Source organism: Bos indicus x Bos taurus, chromosome 10 (genome assembly GCF_003369695.1).
Source record: "Bos indicus x Bos taurus breed Angus x Brahman F1 hybrid chromosome 10, Bos_hybrid_MaternalHap_v2.0, whole genome shotgun sequence".
Lineage (NCBI taxonomy): Eukaryota > Metazoa > Chordata > Mammalia > Artiodactyla > Bovidae > Bos > Bos indicus x Bos taurus.
The window spans coordinates 37,900,924-37,914,193 of record NC_040085.1 but is presented as its reverse complement, the minus strand read 5'-3'; the positions used below and the strand labels follow the sequence as shown (position 1 = coordinate 37,914,193).

At 37.8% G+C, this 13,270-nt stretch overlaps 1 long non-coding RNA gene across 1 annotated transcript in view; it reads left to right on the top strand.

Moving 5' to 3' along the window:
* Positions 1-42: 42 nt before the first annotated feature.
* Positions 43-13,270, top strand: part of LOC113900203 — a 61,944-nt gene continuing 48,716 nt past the window's right edge. The window contains exon 1 of the long non-coding RNA XR_003513086.1: positions 43-126. This is a non-coding gene — a long non-coding RNA (uncharacterized LOC113900203). The remainder of the gene's footprint in view (positions 127-13,270) is intronic.

Sequence of the window (13,270 nt, the reverse complement as noted above, 5' to 3'; positions counted from 1 at the left end):
GCAGGAAGAATGAACCGAGGGCGTGGTGTACAAAATGGGGCGGGACTTTGGAGAGGAAAGGCTTAAAAATTTGCATCAGGATTTTGGCGCCAAATGTTTGACATTTATACTTCCTGAATACAGTTGGTAAGTTTACACTAAAGCAGTTTACAGTTAAATGCTCGTCAGAGTTTTCTTTTGTTTCATTTGAAAATTTTCGTAAGAAAGCTAATGGATGTTTATATGAGTCAGAATATTGGTTTACTTCTGGAGGATTAGAGAGACTGGAGGAGCATAAGGGAGACTTCATCAGATCTGGGTTCCCTTTATATTGTATATCTTGGTCTGAAAAGTAGTTACACGGGTTTACACATATGTTAAAAAACCATCGACCTGTACATGTTTCATGCACTTGTATGCACTTTAGGATGTATGTTATCCCTCAGTTTTTTGTAAATCATTAGTTACAGAAATAACTAGATCAGAAATTCAAAATGGGACAAGACACATAGGTTTGTAACAAATACTTAAGATTTTTTCCCAAGCACTTGTAAATACAACTGCAAATCAAAATAAGCGCTGTCTTTAAAAAGTATTAATCAGTCAAATGAAAATAATTGAATAATTGCCATTACACCTCCTGGCCTCACATTCTCTCATAAACTCAATTCATTTGGCTAATTTCCCCACCCTTTCCGTGCAAGGCCCTTTGTAGGACACTAGTAATTTACTTGACTGCCAGCAGCATTCTGTCACATAGTTTTCTTGAAAGGTGCAATGTGGTGCCTCATTTGCTTTTTTTTCTTCCCCCCTCCTTTTCTCATAGCTGCTCCTGCTGAAACTTCTTGGCAGTCCTTCTGTACTTGACTTCCAGACACTGGCTTGCTCTGGGATGCTGTACTGGCCCCCTCCCTTTTATATCCACACACTCTTCCAGATAACCTTAATTCTGGCTTTAAAAGCCATCAATATGCCTGTCATTCCAGCTCTCACCTTTCTTGGAACTTCAGACATGTATACTGTTAAAAGACAAAATTCAACCAAATAAATTTAAAGATCCACCTGTCTTTATTAGGTGATTCTTGAATCAGCATCCCATCCAGCAGCTAGAAGAGCTCTACTTCAGGTTGTACAAAATGGAAGGCTTTTGTAGGAAGAAGGGTGAGAGGAGAGAGTTATTAGCAAAAGTAAAGAAAGTATTATTTTTCAGGCCTTTTTGAGGGGAAAAGAACTGGCAAGGTTTTTATCGTGAGATTGCCTCTTCAAGTCTGGATTGCTGTCATGGGGGACAAATAACTCCATTTTGAGACATTTCTTTTTCAACAGTATTCAACTCTTTGCTGGACATCTTTGGATATCTAATATGTAGCTTAAATATAACAGGAACAAAAAGTAAAATTCTAGTTCTCCTCCTAGTTTTACATTTCAGTTAAGAGCCCCAAGGTCCACCTGGTTGTGCAAGACAAAAATTTGCATTTTAATTCTTTATTATTGTTCTCTCTTTTCACATGTTCTTTATGTACTCCATCAGCAAGTCTGATGAACTGTACCTTCTCTACTTTACATCTCCACAGCCTGGTTCAAGTTTCTATCATCTCTTGCCTCAATAATAGATTTTTAACTGATCAGCCTGTGAATCACATTATCCATCATATTTGTCCATGCTAATTCTCTATGTAGTATTAAACTGATTTGCATCTGTGTTTATTCTCTATTTTCTTTTCTCACCCAATAAAATGTGAAACTTCTGTTTTGTTCATTACTGTAATCTACAAGGTTTAATGCCAAGCCACATTAGAACCTGTCACATAATAAATGTCCAATAAATATTTGTTTAATGAATGAATGAGGAAAATTATAATTATAGATATGCTGTGCTTTTACTGTAATGTATGGGCTGCATTGGTAAAAGGACATAAATATATTCTTATATGTAATATGGAGCAATACCTGCCATTTATATCTCATGGAGTTGGTAAAATGATAAAATGAATTATGTTCATGAATATTCTTTTTACACTAAGTCATTCATGAAAATTTATTATGACTATTTCAATATTTCATTTATATTACAAAAGAAATGCAGCCTTATCACTAAAAAGTGCAAAGTACAAAAGGTTGGAAAGTGAAAAGAAATATCTTCTAGATTCTGTTTAGATCTCCTGCCAGATTCTGCACCTCTTAAGCAATTGCTGTTAACATTTTCTTTTGTATAATTTCAGAACTTTCTATGCACATAAACTACTCTTTAAAAATCACACACTAATGAGCTCACATTTCATAGGAGCTGAGATGTGGAGGGAGGAAGTAGGTGGCTCCAGGTAGCAGTTACTCACCAACCATCATGGAAGTATTTCAGTATTTTAGCAACTGGTGTAACTTTATTATCACAATGTAACCGAATAACTATCTCTGCCAACTAGTTTTTCATTGTTTTATTTCATTAGGTTTAGGGGGAGGAGCCACTGATGATCTACCTTCATTACTCCATCTTACCATGAAAAAAGCCCTCAAGGAAATATTATCAAATTTGAGTCACTAAAATCAGATTAACCCTCCTAACTAATCAACTAAGTCATCAAGTCCTGTGCATGCTAACTCCTAAACTGATCTCATATCTGTTATAACAGCTTGGATATATGTCATCATCTTTTTTTTTTCCTGGAGTCTGTAGAGTTTCTTTATTTTTTTTTTTGTAACATCATTATTGGTATATAACTCATATACCATAAGGACACCTACTTAAAGAGTGCAATTCAACAGTTTTTAGTATGTTCATAGAGTTGTGCAACCAAATCAAATTTAGAACATATTCATCACCTAAACAGAAACCCATATTCATGAGCAGTCACTCCCCATTTCTACCCAACCACCAGTTTCCCCAGGTTTAAGCAACCACCAAGCTACTTTCTGCCTCTGGTTTGTGTACTCTAGATATTTCACATCATATGAATAGAATATTTTAATATGTGATCCTTTGTGACTAACTTCTTTTATTTAGCATAATGTATTCAAAGTTCATCCATGTTGTAGTATGTATCAGTACTTTATTTCTGTTGATTGCTGAGTCACATTCCATTTTATGAATATATCTGTTTATCAATTCATTAATTGATGAACATTTGCTTTGTTCTACTCTTTGGCTATAATGAGTAATGCTACTGTCAACATTCATATACAAATTCTTGTTGGGACATAATGTTCTCGTGGGCTCTCACCTTGAAATGGAAATGCTTGTGGTGCAATATCTAAGAAACCATTGCCTAATCCAGGGTAACCTATGTTTTCATATGAGTTTTAAAGTTTTAGCTCATACATTTGTGCTTTGACCCATTTTTAGTTACTTTTTATATATGGTGTGGGATGGGCGTCCAGCTTCACTCCATAGCATGTGCATAACTGGTTGTCCCAATACTGTTTTTGAGAAGACTATTATTTCACCATTGAATGGTCTTGACACCCCTGTCAAAAATTGACCATAGATGTCCGAGGAGATTTAATTTTCCCCTGAATTTTCAGTTCTATTCCATTGATCTGTGTGTCTCTCAATGCCAATAGCACACTTTCTTCATTACTTTAAGTTTTGAAATTAGGAAGTGTGAGTCTTCCAACTATGTTCTTTTTCAGGATTTTTTTTACTATTCTGGGATCTCTGACCATATAAATTTCTTAATCAGCATGTCAATTTCTATTAAAAAGCATGCTGGGGTTTTGCAGTCTGTAGAACAAATTAGGGAATCCTGCCCTCAACACTATTAAGCCTTCCAGCCTGTGAACAGGGGAAGTATTATCATTTATTTAGGTCTTCTTAATTTTTTTCAGCAATATTTTATAGTTTTCAAGTTCTAAGTTTTGCACCTCTTTTATTAAATTTATTCTTAAGTATTCTTTTTGATGCTAATGTGAGTGGAATTGTTTTCTTTATTTTTGTTTTGTTCATTGGTGCTGTATAGAATACAATAGAATTTGGTACTCATTTGTATCCTGCAACTTTGCTGAATGTGTTTATTAGTTCTAATAAATAATTAGATAATTTTTAGTGGATTCTTTAGGATTTTTTATATATGAGATTATGTGATCTACAAGTAGAGATAGTTTTACTTTTTTTTTTTTCCAATCTGGATGCCTTCTATTTAATTTTCTTATTTAATTTCCCTGTGGTTCAGACAATAAAGAAAATTGTTGTAAAAAAAAAAAGTAAAAAAAAAAAAAAGTAAAAAATTCACCTGAAATGAAGGAGACCTTGGTTTGATTCCTGGGTCAGGAAGATCCCTTGAAGAGGGAAATGGCTGCCCACTCCTGTACTCTTGCCTGGAAAACTCCATGAACAGAGGAACATGATGGGCCACAGTTCATTGGGTCCCAAAGAGTCAGAGGCGACTGTGACTAAAACACACACACACACACATGTACATAATTTCCCTAGCTAGACCCTCCAATACAATGTGAAATAGAAGCAGCAAGAGAAGACATCCTTGTCTTGTTCCTACAGTTAGGGGGTAAGCATTTAGCCTTTTATTGTATGATGAATGTGACATGTATGATGTGAGTGTGGGTTTTTTAAAGATCCCCTTTATAGGTTGAGGAAGTTTCCTTCTGTTCTAGGTGGTTGTGTATTTTTATCCTGAAGGAATGTTGAATTTTATCACATGCTTTTTCTGCATTTATTCTGATGATCCTGTAGTTTTGTCCTTATTCTACTGATCAGTTCAGTTCAGTTCAGTTGTCAGTCGTGTCCGACTCTTTGCGACCCCATGAATTGCAGCACGCCAGGCCTCCCCGTCCATCACCAACTCCCAGAGTTCACTCAGACTCACATCCATCGAGTCGGTGATGCCGTCCAAACCATCTCATCCTCTGTCATCCCCTTCTCCTCCTGTCCCCAATCCCTCCCAGCATCAGAGTCTTTTCCAATGAGTCAGCTCTTCGCATGAGGTGGCCAAAGTACTGGAGTTCAATTCTATTGATGTGGTTTATTAATTGATTTTTGAATGTTAAACCAACCTTGCATTTTTTATATCAATCCCATTGAGTCCAAGCTCATACTGCTTGCCACATGATAGGCTAGTAAACTTCGAGATGCATTGTTGAAGCAAGGAATAGTGACTTATTTGGAAAGCCAGCAGACCAAGAAGATGGTGAACTAGTGCCCCTAAGAACTATCTTGCCCAGGTTTGAATGCTAATTTCTCTTATAAAACAAAAACTGGGAGGTAAGGAAGTAAACTTAAAAGAAAAAAAAAAAAGATAATACAAATAAGTTGTAAATATTTCCTGGGCCCACCTGGACTCCAGAGGAAATGTGTTAACTTCTTTCCTGCAGCTAAAGGCAAAGTAGAAAAGGAAAGATACACCTATATGAATGCAGAGTTCCAAAGAATACCAAGGAGAGATAAGAAAGTCTTCCTCAGCAATTAATGCAAAGAAATAGAGGAAAACAATAGAATGGGAAAGACTAGAGATCTCTTCAAGAAAATTAGAGATACCAAGGGAACGTTTCATGCAAAGATGGGCTCAAGAAAGGACAGAAATGGTATGGACCTAACAGAAGCAGAAGATATTAAGAAGAGGTGGCAAAAATACACAAAAAGAACTATACAAAAAAATTGTCATAACTTAGATAGCCACAATGGTGTGATCACTCACCTAGAGCCAGACATCCTGGAATGTGAAGTCAACTGGGCCTTAGGAAGCATCACTACAAATAAAGCTAGTGAAGGTGATGGAATTCCATTTGAGCTATTTCAAATCCTAAAAGATGATGCTGTGAAAGTGCTTCACTCAATACGCCAGCAGATTTGGAAAACTCAGCAGTGGCCACAGGACTGGAAAAGATCAGTTTTCATTCCAATCTCAAAGAAAGGCAATGCTAAGGAATGTTCAGACTACCGCACAATTGCACTCATCTCACACGCTAGCAAAGGAATGCTCAAAGTTCTCCAACTCAGGTGTCAACAGTACATGAACTGTGAACTTCCAGATGTTCAAGCTGGATTTAGAAAAGGCAGAACAACCAGAGATCAAATTGCCAACATCCGTTGGATCATAGAAAAAGCGAGAGAGAGTTCCAGAAAAACGTCTACTTCTGCTGTATTGACTATGTCAAAGACTTTGACTGTGTGGATCACAACAAACTGTGGAAAAATCTTAAAGAGATGGGAAAACCAGACCACCTGACTGCCTCCTGAGAAATCTGTATGCAGGTCAAGAAGCAACATTTAGAACCAGACATAGAACAATGGATTGGTTCCAAATTGGGAAAGGAGTATGTCAAGGGTGTATATTGTCACCTGCTTATTTAACTTATGTGTAGAGTACATCATGCAAAATGGCAGGCTGGATGAAGCACAAGTTGGAATCAAGATTGCTGGGAGAAATATCAGTAACCTCAGATATGCAGATGACACCACCCTTATGGCAGAAAGTAAAGAACTGAAGAGCCTCTTGATGAAAGTGAAAGAGGAGAGTGAAAAAACTGGCTTAAAACTCAACTTTCAAAAAACTAAGATCATGGCATGTGGTCCCATTTCTTCATGGCAAATAGATGGGGAAACACTGGAAACAGTGACAGGCTTTATTTTGGGGGGCTCCAAAATCACTGCAGTTGGTGACTGCAGCCATGAAATTAAAAGATGCTTGCTCCTTGGAAGAAAAATTGTGACCAACCTAGATAGCATATTAAGAAGCAGAGACATTACTTTGCCAACAAAGTTCCATCTAGTCAAAGCTATGGTTTTTCCAGTATGTGAGAGTTGGACTATAAAGGAAGCTGAGCACCAAAGAATTGATGCTTTTGAACTGTGGTGTTGGAGAAGACTCTTGAGAGTCCCTTGGACAGCAAGGAGATCCAACCAATCAATCCTAAAGGAAATCAGTCCTGAATATTCATTGGAAGGACTGATGCTGAAGCTGAAGCTCCAATACTTTGGCCACCTGATGCAAAGAGCTGACTCATTGGGAAAGACCCTGATGATGGGAAAGATTGAGGGCAGGAGGAGAAGGGGACAACAGAGGATGAAATGGTTGGATGGCATCACCATCTCAGTGGACCTGAGTTTGAGCAAGCTCCGGGAGTTGGTGATGGACAGGGAAACCTGGTTTGCTGCAGTCCATGGGTTCACAAAGAGTTGGACATGACTGAGTGACTGAACTGAACTTCCCACAGTCATTCACAGTTGGGTCTGGTTAGCATGTTTACTGTGAGCTTAAAAAAAGGAATTTTAGCTTGACCTTCAGGCATGGGAGGTTCAGTCCCTGAAGATGGGCCATTATTTCTACTTTAAGCTATCAGCAAAATCCCTTTAGTGATTAACTTGTAGCAAAAGCAATAGAATACAAAGATTAAAGAGGCAGATCCAATATGGAGTCAGATTTCTTCATCTCTATTATAGGTTATGGTATTTAGGGGTTTGGGGATATGTGTGTGTGTATTTTGCTAGATCCAGTTTGCTAGCATTTTGTTGAAAATCATTATATCTGTATTCACAAAAGATACTGATTTGTAGTTTTCATTGTGATGTCTTGTGATGTCTTAATTTCATTTTGTTATCAGGCTAATACTAGCTTCACAGAATGAGGTGAGAAATGTTCCCTCCTTTTTTATTCTTTGAAAGTATTCATGAAGAATTTCTGTTGTCTTCCTCTTTAAATGTTTGGTAGAATTATGCAGTGAAGTCATCTAGAGCTGGGTTTTTCATTGTGGATTATCTCATTAATTTTCTCAGATATTCTATTTATTCTTGAGTCAGTTTTGATAGTTTGTATCTTTCTAGGACTATATCTAGTTCATCTGAATTTTCTAATTTGTTGGCCTATAAGTGATCATAGTATTCCTTTATAATCCTTTTAATATCTGCAAGGTCAATATTAATGTCTCTTCTTTCATTCCTAATTTTAGTAATGTGAGCTTTTTCTCTTTTTTCTTGGTCAGTTTAGCTAAAAGTTTGTCAATTTTGTTGATGTTTTCAAAGAACCAACTTTTAGTTTTGTTGGTTTTCTCTATTTTTTAAAATTCTGTTTTTCATTATTTTCTTCTTTTTGCATGCTTTCAATTTTTTTTTTGCTTTTCCTCTTTCCCTAAAGTATTTTAAAGTAGAAGACTAGGTTATTGATTTGCAATGTTTCTTCTTTTTTTAATGTAGGCTTTGAACCTCTGAGTTCCTCTCAACACTTCTTTAACTGCATCCCATAACTTTTGTTAGGTTTGTTATATTATGTCCCTCATGTTATTCATGTCAAACTATTTACTGATTTTCCTTTTGATATCTCTTTGTTGTTTATGTAGAAGTTTGTTGTTCTTTTCCATATATTTTTGAATTTCCCCAATTTTTTTTGTTATTAATTTACAGTTTCACTCCATTATGATCAAAAAGCATAGTTGTGTAATTTCACTTCTTTCTAATTTATTGACACTTGGTTTATGGCCTAGTATATGATCTATTCCAGAGAATGTTCTAGCCCTTGAAAAGAATTTGCATTTTTCTGTGATTGGGCAGAGTGCTCCACAGATGTCTATTAGGTCAAGATGGTATATAATGTTGTTCAGGTCTTTTAATTCTTTGCTGACCTTCTGCCTAATAGTGTTCTTTCTGTTACTGAAAGTGGGGTATTAAAGTCTCCAACTATTGTCTCCTCAATTCTGAGAGTTGTATTTCATGTGTTTGTGGGCCTGTTTTCTATATCTTAATAATTGTTATGTATTTCTGATGGATTGACTCTTTTATAAAACTTTCCTCTTTATATCTACCAACATTCTTATATAGTCTGTTTTGTCTAATATTAGTAGAGCCACTTGCTGTGATTTTGTTACTAGAGTTCTGGGGTGTTGGATGGATAGCTGCTGTGCAACCAAAGACCATTAGGGAAATGGAAATAGAGAAGTTTATTACTCACAAGTCCTGAAGGAAGTATGCAACATGCCTTGAGGGCCTGCACAGGAAGGGTGAGGCAGGGTGCAGGCAGAGAGAAGGAGGACTTGGGGCACATGATTTTAGTAGGGTCAGTGGGTAGAGTGCTTTGGAATTCCTGGGCAATTTGAACTAGGAAGAGCAGGGTTTTGGTAAGCTTCACAGGGGTCTTATCTAAGAGGTACACAGTGAAGCCCTTGAGAGGATGAGGCGGACTATTTATCACAAGGGCCACTGGGAGGGGGGTCATATCAGTAACTTACATTCACTTGTGACCCTCAGGGTTATTATCTATGGCATACATTCACAGGAGGGGCTAGTGTTAGTTCAAGGCCCCTGAAGGCTGCTGGGTCACACAAAATGGATGCCAAGGCAGCATATTATAGAGTAGCTTAGCCAAACTCTCCAACAACTACTGATACATTAACAGTGAGCTAACATCCTCAGATGGTCTGACAGCTCTTTAAGTGAAGATTAAGAAGATTAATTATTCTCCTCTCCCATCAGGATACAGAAAGGCAAAAGTACAGATTATTCTAAATTTATGAGGTTGGCTTTAAAATTTAACTTTAAAGAAGCTTATTAAATATTTTATAATGTTCATGCATAAAATGTTTCAATCTAGCTAGAGAAAATTCTAGCTTTTCAAAGGGGTACTATCATGTGAAACCCTAAATTAGAGTTAACAAATGAAGATCTGGCCACCTAAGGAGTTACTAATCACTGACATAATTACTTGGCAAGTCACAGAGTATTTGTAGCTCAAGGTTAGCTTAATATATGCTATTGCAATTGTCCAAAAGCACAAGGAACACTAAAGCTATAGATAACCAGAATTAAATTCTGAAGTCTGGCTAATTTGAGGAGGAAAAAGAGAAGTGTGTTCACTTGGCATGAAAATCTCTGACACAAGTAGCAGCTTTTCCCAAATAGATGGCTCAAGGCATAGAAAGGATCATAAATAATGCAGTTCTGGACAACAAGAAATGCTTGAACTAAACCAGGAAAGAAATGGTTATTTGAGCATACCATGGATCTCACAGTTGCCCTGCCCATGAGAGTTGGCAGTTAATATAGAGCAACATTGCTTCTTAACTTATTTTTACCTATTATATTATTTATAGTAGGTTAAGTATCAAATTTCATATGTGTACACAGAAATATCATACTTACATGTAAATCTCACTCTGAAATTCAGTAACTATGGGAAACGACCACTGGTTGTTATTATGGACTGAGTGTGTCTCCCCAAAGTTCATATGTTGAAGCACTAACCCACCCTACTCTGCCCCACCCACCAGTGGAGCCTTTGTGAAATAAGTGGTTTAAGTCAGATCATGGAGATGGAACTCCCCCTTGATGGAATTAGTGCCCTTATAAGAAGAAGAAGAGAGACTGAAACTTGTTTTCTCTGTCATGTGAGGATAACAGCAAGAAGGCAACCATCTGCAAACCAGGAAGAGAGTCCTTACGAAGAATCCAAACTGCTGGCATCTTAATCTTAGACTTCCCTATCTCTAGAACAGTGAGAAAGAAATATCTAATATTTAAGTCAAGTCTGTGGTGTTCTGTTACAGCAGCCTGAATAGACTAGGACTGTCATTTAAAAAAAAAAAATTAAGTCAGTATGCCAATATGCTTTTCTTTTTCCATTCTAGATAATATTTGGACCCAATAGCATAGAAGTATCTGTTTTGTTTTGTTTTGCTTTGTTTTAGTTTTATTTTTGGCTGTGCCCTGACTTTTTCTAATATATTAGTTATCTGTTGCTGCCTCAAATTACCTAAGGTTTAACAAGACGAGGAGCTGACTATGGCTCAGATCATGAACTCCTTATTGCCAAATTCAGACTTAAATTGAAGAAAGTGGGGAAAACCACTAGACCATTCAGGTATGACCTAAATCAAGTCCATTATTATTATACAGTGGAAGTAAGAAATAGATTTTAGGGACTAGATCTGATAGAGTGCCTGATGAACTGTGGACAGAAGTTTGTGACATTGTATGGGAGACAGGGATCAAGACCATCCCCCAAAAAAAGAAATGCAAAAAAAGCAAAATGGCTGTCTGAGGAGGCCTTACAAATAGCTGTGAAAAGAAGAGAAGTGAAAAGCAAAGGAGAAAAGGAAAGATATAAGCATCTGAATGCAGAGTTCCAAAGAATAGCAAGAAGAGATAAGAAAGCCTTCCTCAGCGATCAATGCAAAGAAATAGAGGAAAACAACAGAATGGGAAAGACTAGAGATCTCTTCAAGAAAATTAGAGATATCAAGGGAATATTTCATATAAAGATGGGCTCAATAAAGGACAGAAATGGTATAAACCTAACAGAAGCAGAAGATATTAAGAAGAGGTGGCAAGAATACACAGAAGAACTGTACAAAAATGATTTTCATGACCCGGATAACCACGATGGTGTGATCACTAACCTAGAGCCAGACATTCTGGAATGTGAAGTCAAGTGGGCCTTAGGAAGCATCACTACGAACAAAGCTAGCAGAGGTGATGGAATTCCAGTTGAGCTATTTCAAATGCTAAAAGATGATGCTGTGAAAGTGCTGCACTCAGTATGTCAGCACATTTGGAAAACTCAGCAGTGGCCACAGGACTGGAAAAGGTCAGTTTTCATTCCAATCCCAAAGAAAGGTAATGCCAAAGAATACTTAAACTACTGCACAATTGCACTCATCTCACACGCTAGTAAAGTAATGCTCAAAATTCTCCAAGTCAGGCTTTAGCAATACGTGAACCATGAACTTCCAGATGTTCAAGCTGGTTTTAGAAAAGGCAGAGGAACCAGAGATCAAATTGCCAACATCCACTGGATCGTCAAAAAGCACAAGAGTTCCAGAAAAACATCTATTTCTGCTTTATTGACTATGCCAAAGCCTTTGACTGTGTGGATCACAATAAACTGTGGAAAATTCTGAAAGAGATGGGAATACCAGACCACCTGACCTGCCTCCTGAGAAATCTGTATGCAGGTCAGGAAGCAACAGTTCGAATTGGACATGGAACAACAGACTGGTTCCAAATAGGAAAAGGAGTACGTCAAGGCTGTATATTGTCACCCTGCTTATTTAACTTATATGCAGAGTACATGATGAGAAACGCCGAGCTGGAAGAAGCACAAGCTGGAATCAAGATTGCCGGGAGAAATATCAATAACCTCAGATACGCAGATGACACCACCCTTATGGCAGAAAGTAAAGAACTAAAGAGCTTCTTGATGAAAGTGAAAGAGGAGAATGAAAAAGTTGACTTAAAGCTCAACATTCAGAAAACTAAGATTATGGCACCCGGCCCCATCACTTCATGGCAAATAGAGGGGGAAACAGTGGAAACAGCAGCTGACCTTATTTTGGGGGACTCCAGAATCACTGCAGATGGTGACTGTGGCCATGAAATTAAAAGACACTAATCTTTGACAGAAAAGTTATGACCAACCTAGATAGCATATTAAAAAACAGAGCCATTACTTTGCCAACAAAGGTCCATCTAGTCAAGGCTGTGGTTTTTCCAGTAGTCATGTATGAATGTGAGAGTTGGACTGTGAAGAAGGCTGAGCGCCGAAGAATTGATGCTTTTGAACTGTGTTATTGAATAAGACTCTTGAGAGTCCCTTGGACTGCAAGGAGATCCAACCAGTCCATCCTAAAGGAGATAAGTCCTGGGTGTTCATTGGAGGGACTGATGTTGAAGCTGAAACTCAATACTTTGGCCACCTGATGCGAAGAGCTGACTCATTTGAAAAGACCCTGATGCTGGGAAAGATTGAGGGCAGGAGGAGAAGGGGGGCGATACAGAATGAGATGGTTGGATGGCATCACTAACTCAATGGACATGAGTTTGGATAAACTCTGGGAGTTGGTGATGAACAGGGAGACCTGGCATGCTACGGTTCATGGGGTCACAAAGAGTTGGACACGACTGAGCTACTGAACTGAACTAGTAACTTAAATAAACATGATCTCTCACAGTTTCTGTATATGTCTCACAGTTTCAGAATTCATAAGTGGCTTAATTCCTGGTGGTTCTGGCTCAGTCTTTCATAAGGTTGTTGACAACCTGTTGACCATGGTAGTCATCTGAAAGTTTTAAGTGGTGCTGAAAGAGCCACTTCGCAAGTGGGTCTCATATACTGGCAAGTTGGTGCTGCCTGGTGGGGGGCTTTAGCATTTTTCCACCTAAGTCTCTCTATAAACTCATGACTCCAGAGCAAGCCATCCAAGAAGGCAAGCCAGAACCAGTGATGCCTTATATGACCTAGCCTCAGAGACCATTAACCATCGGTTGCTTCTGCAATATACCACTGGTCTTAAAGGACAGACCTATTCATAGTGAGAGAGAATCATACAAGACAGTGATACACATAGACAAGGATCA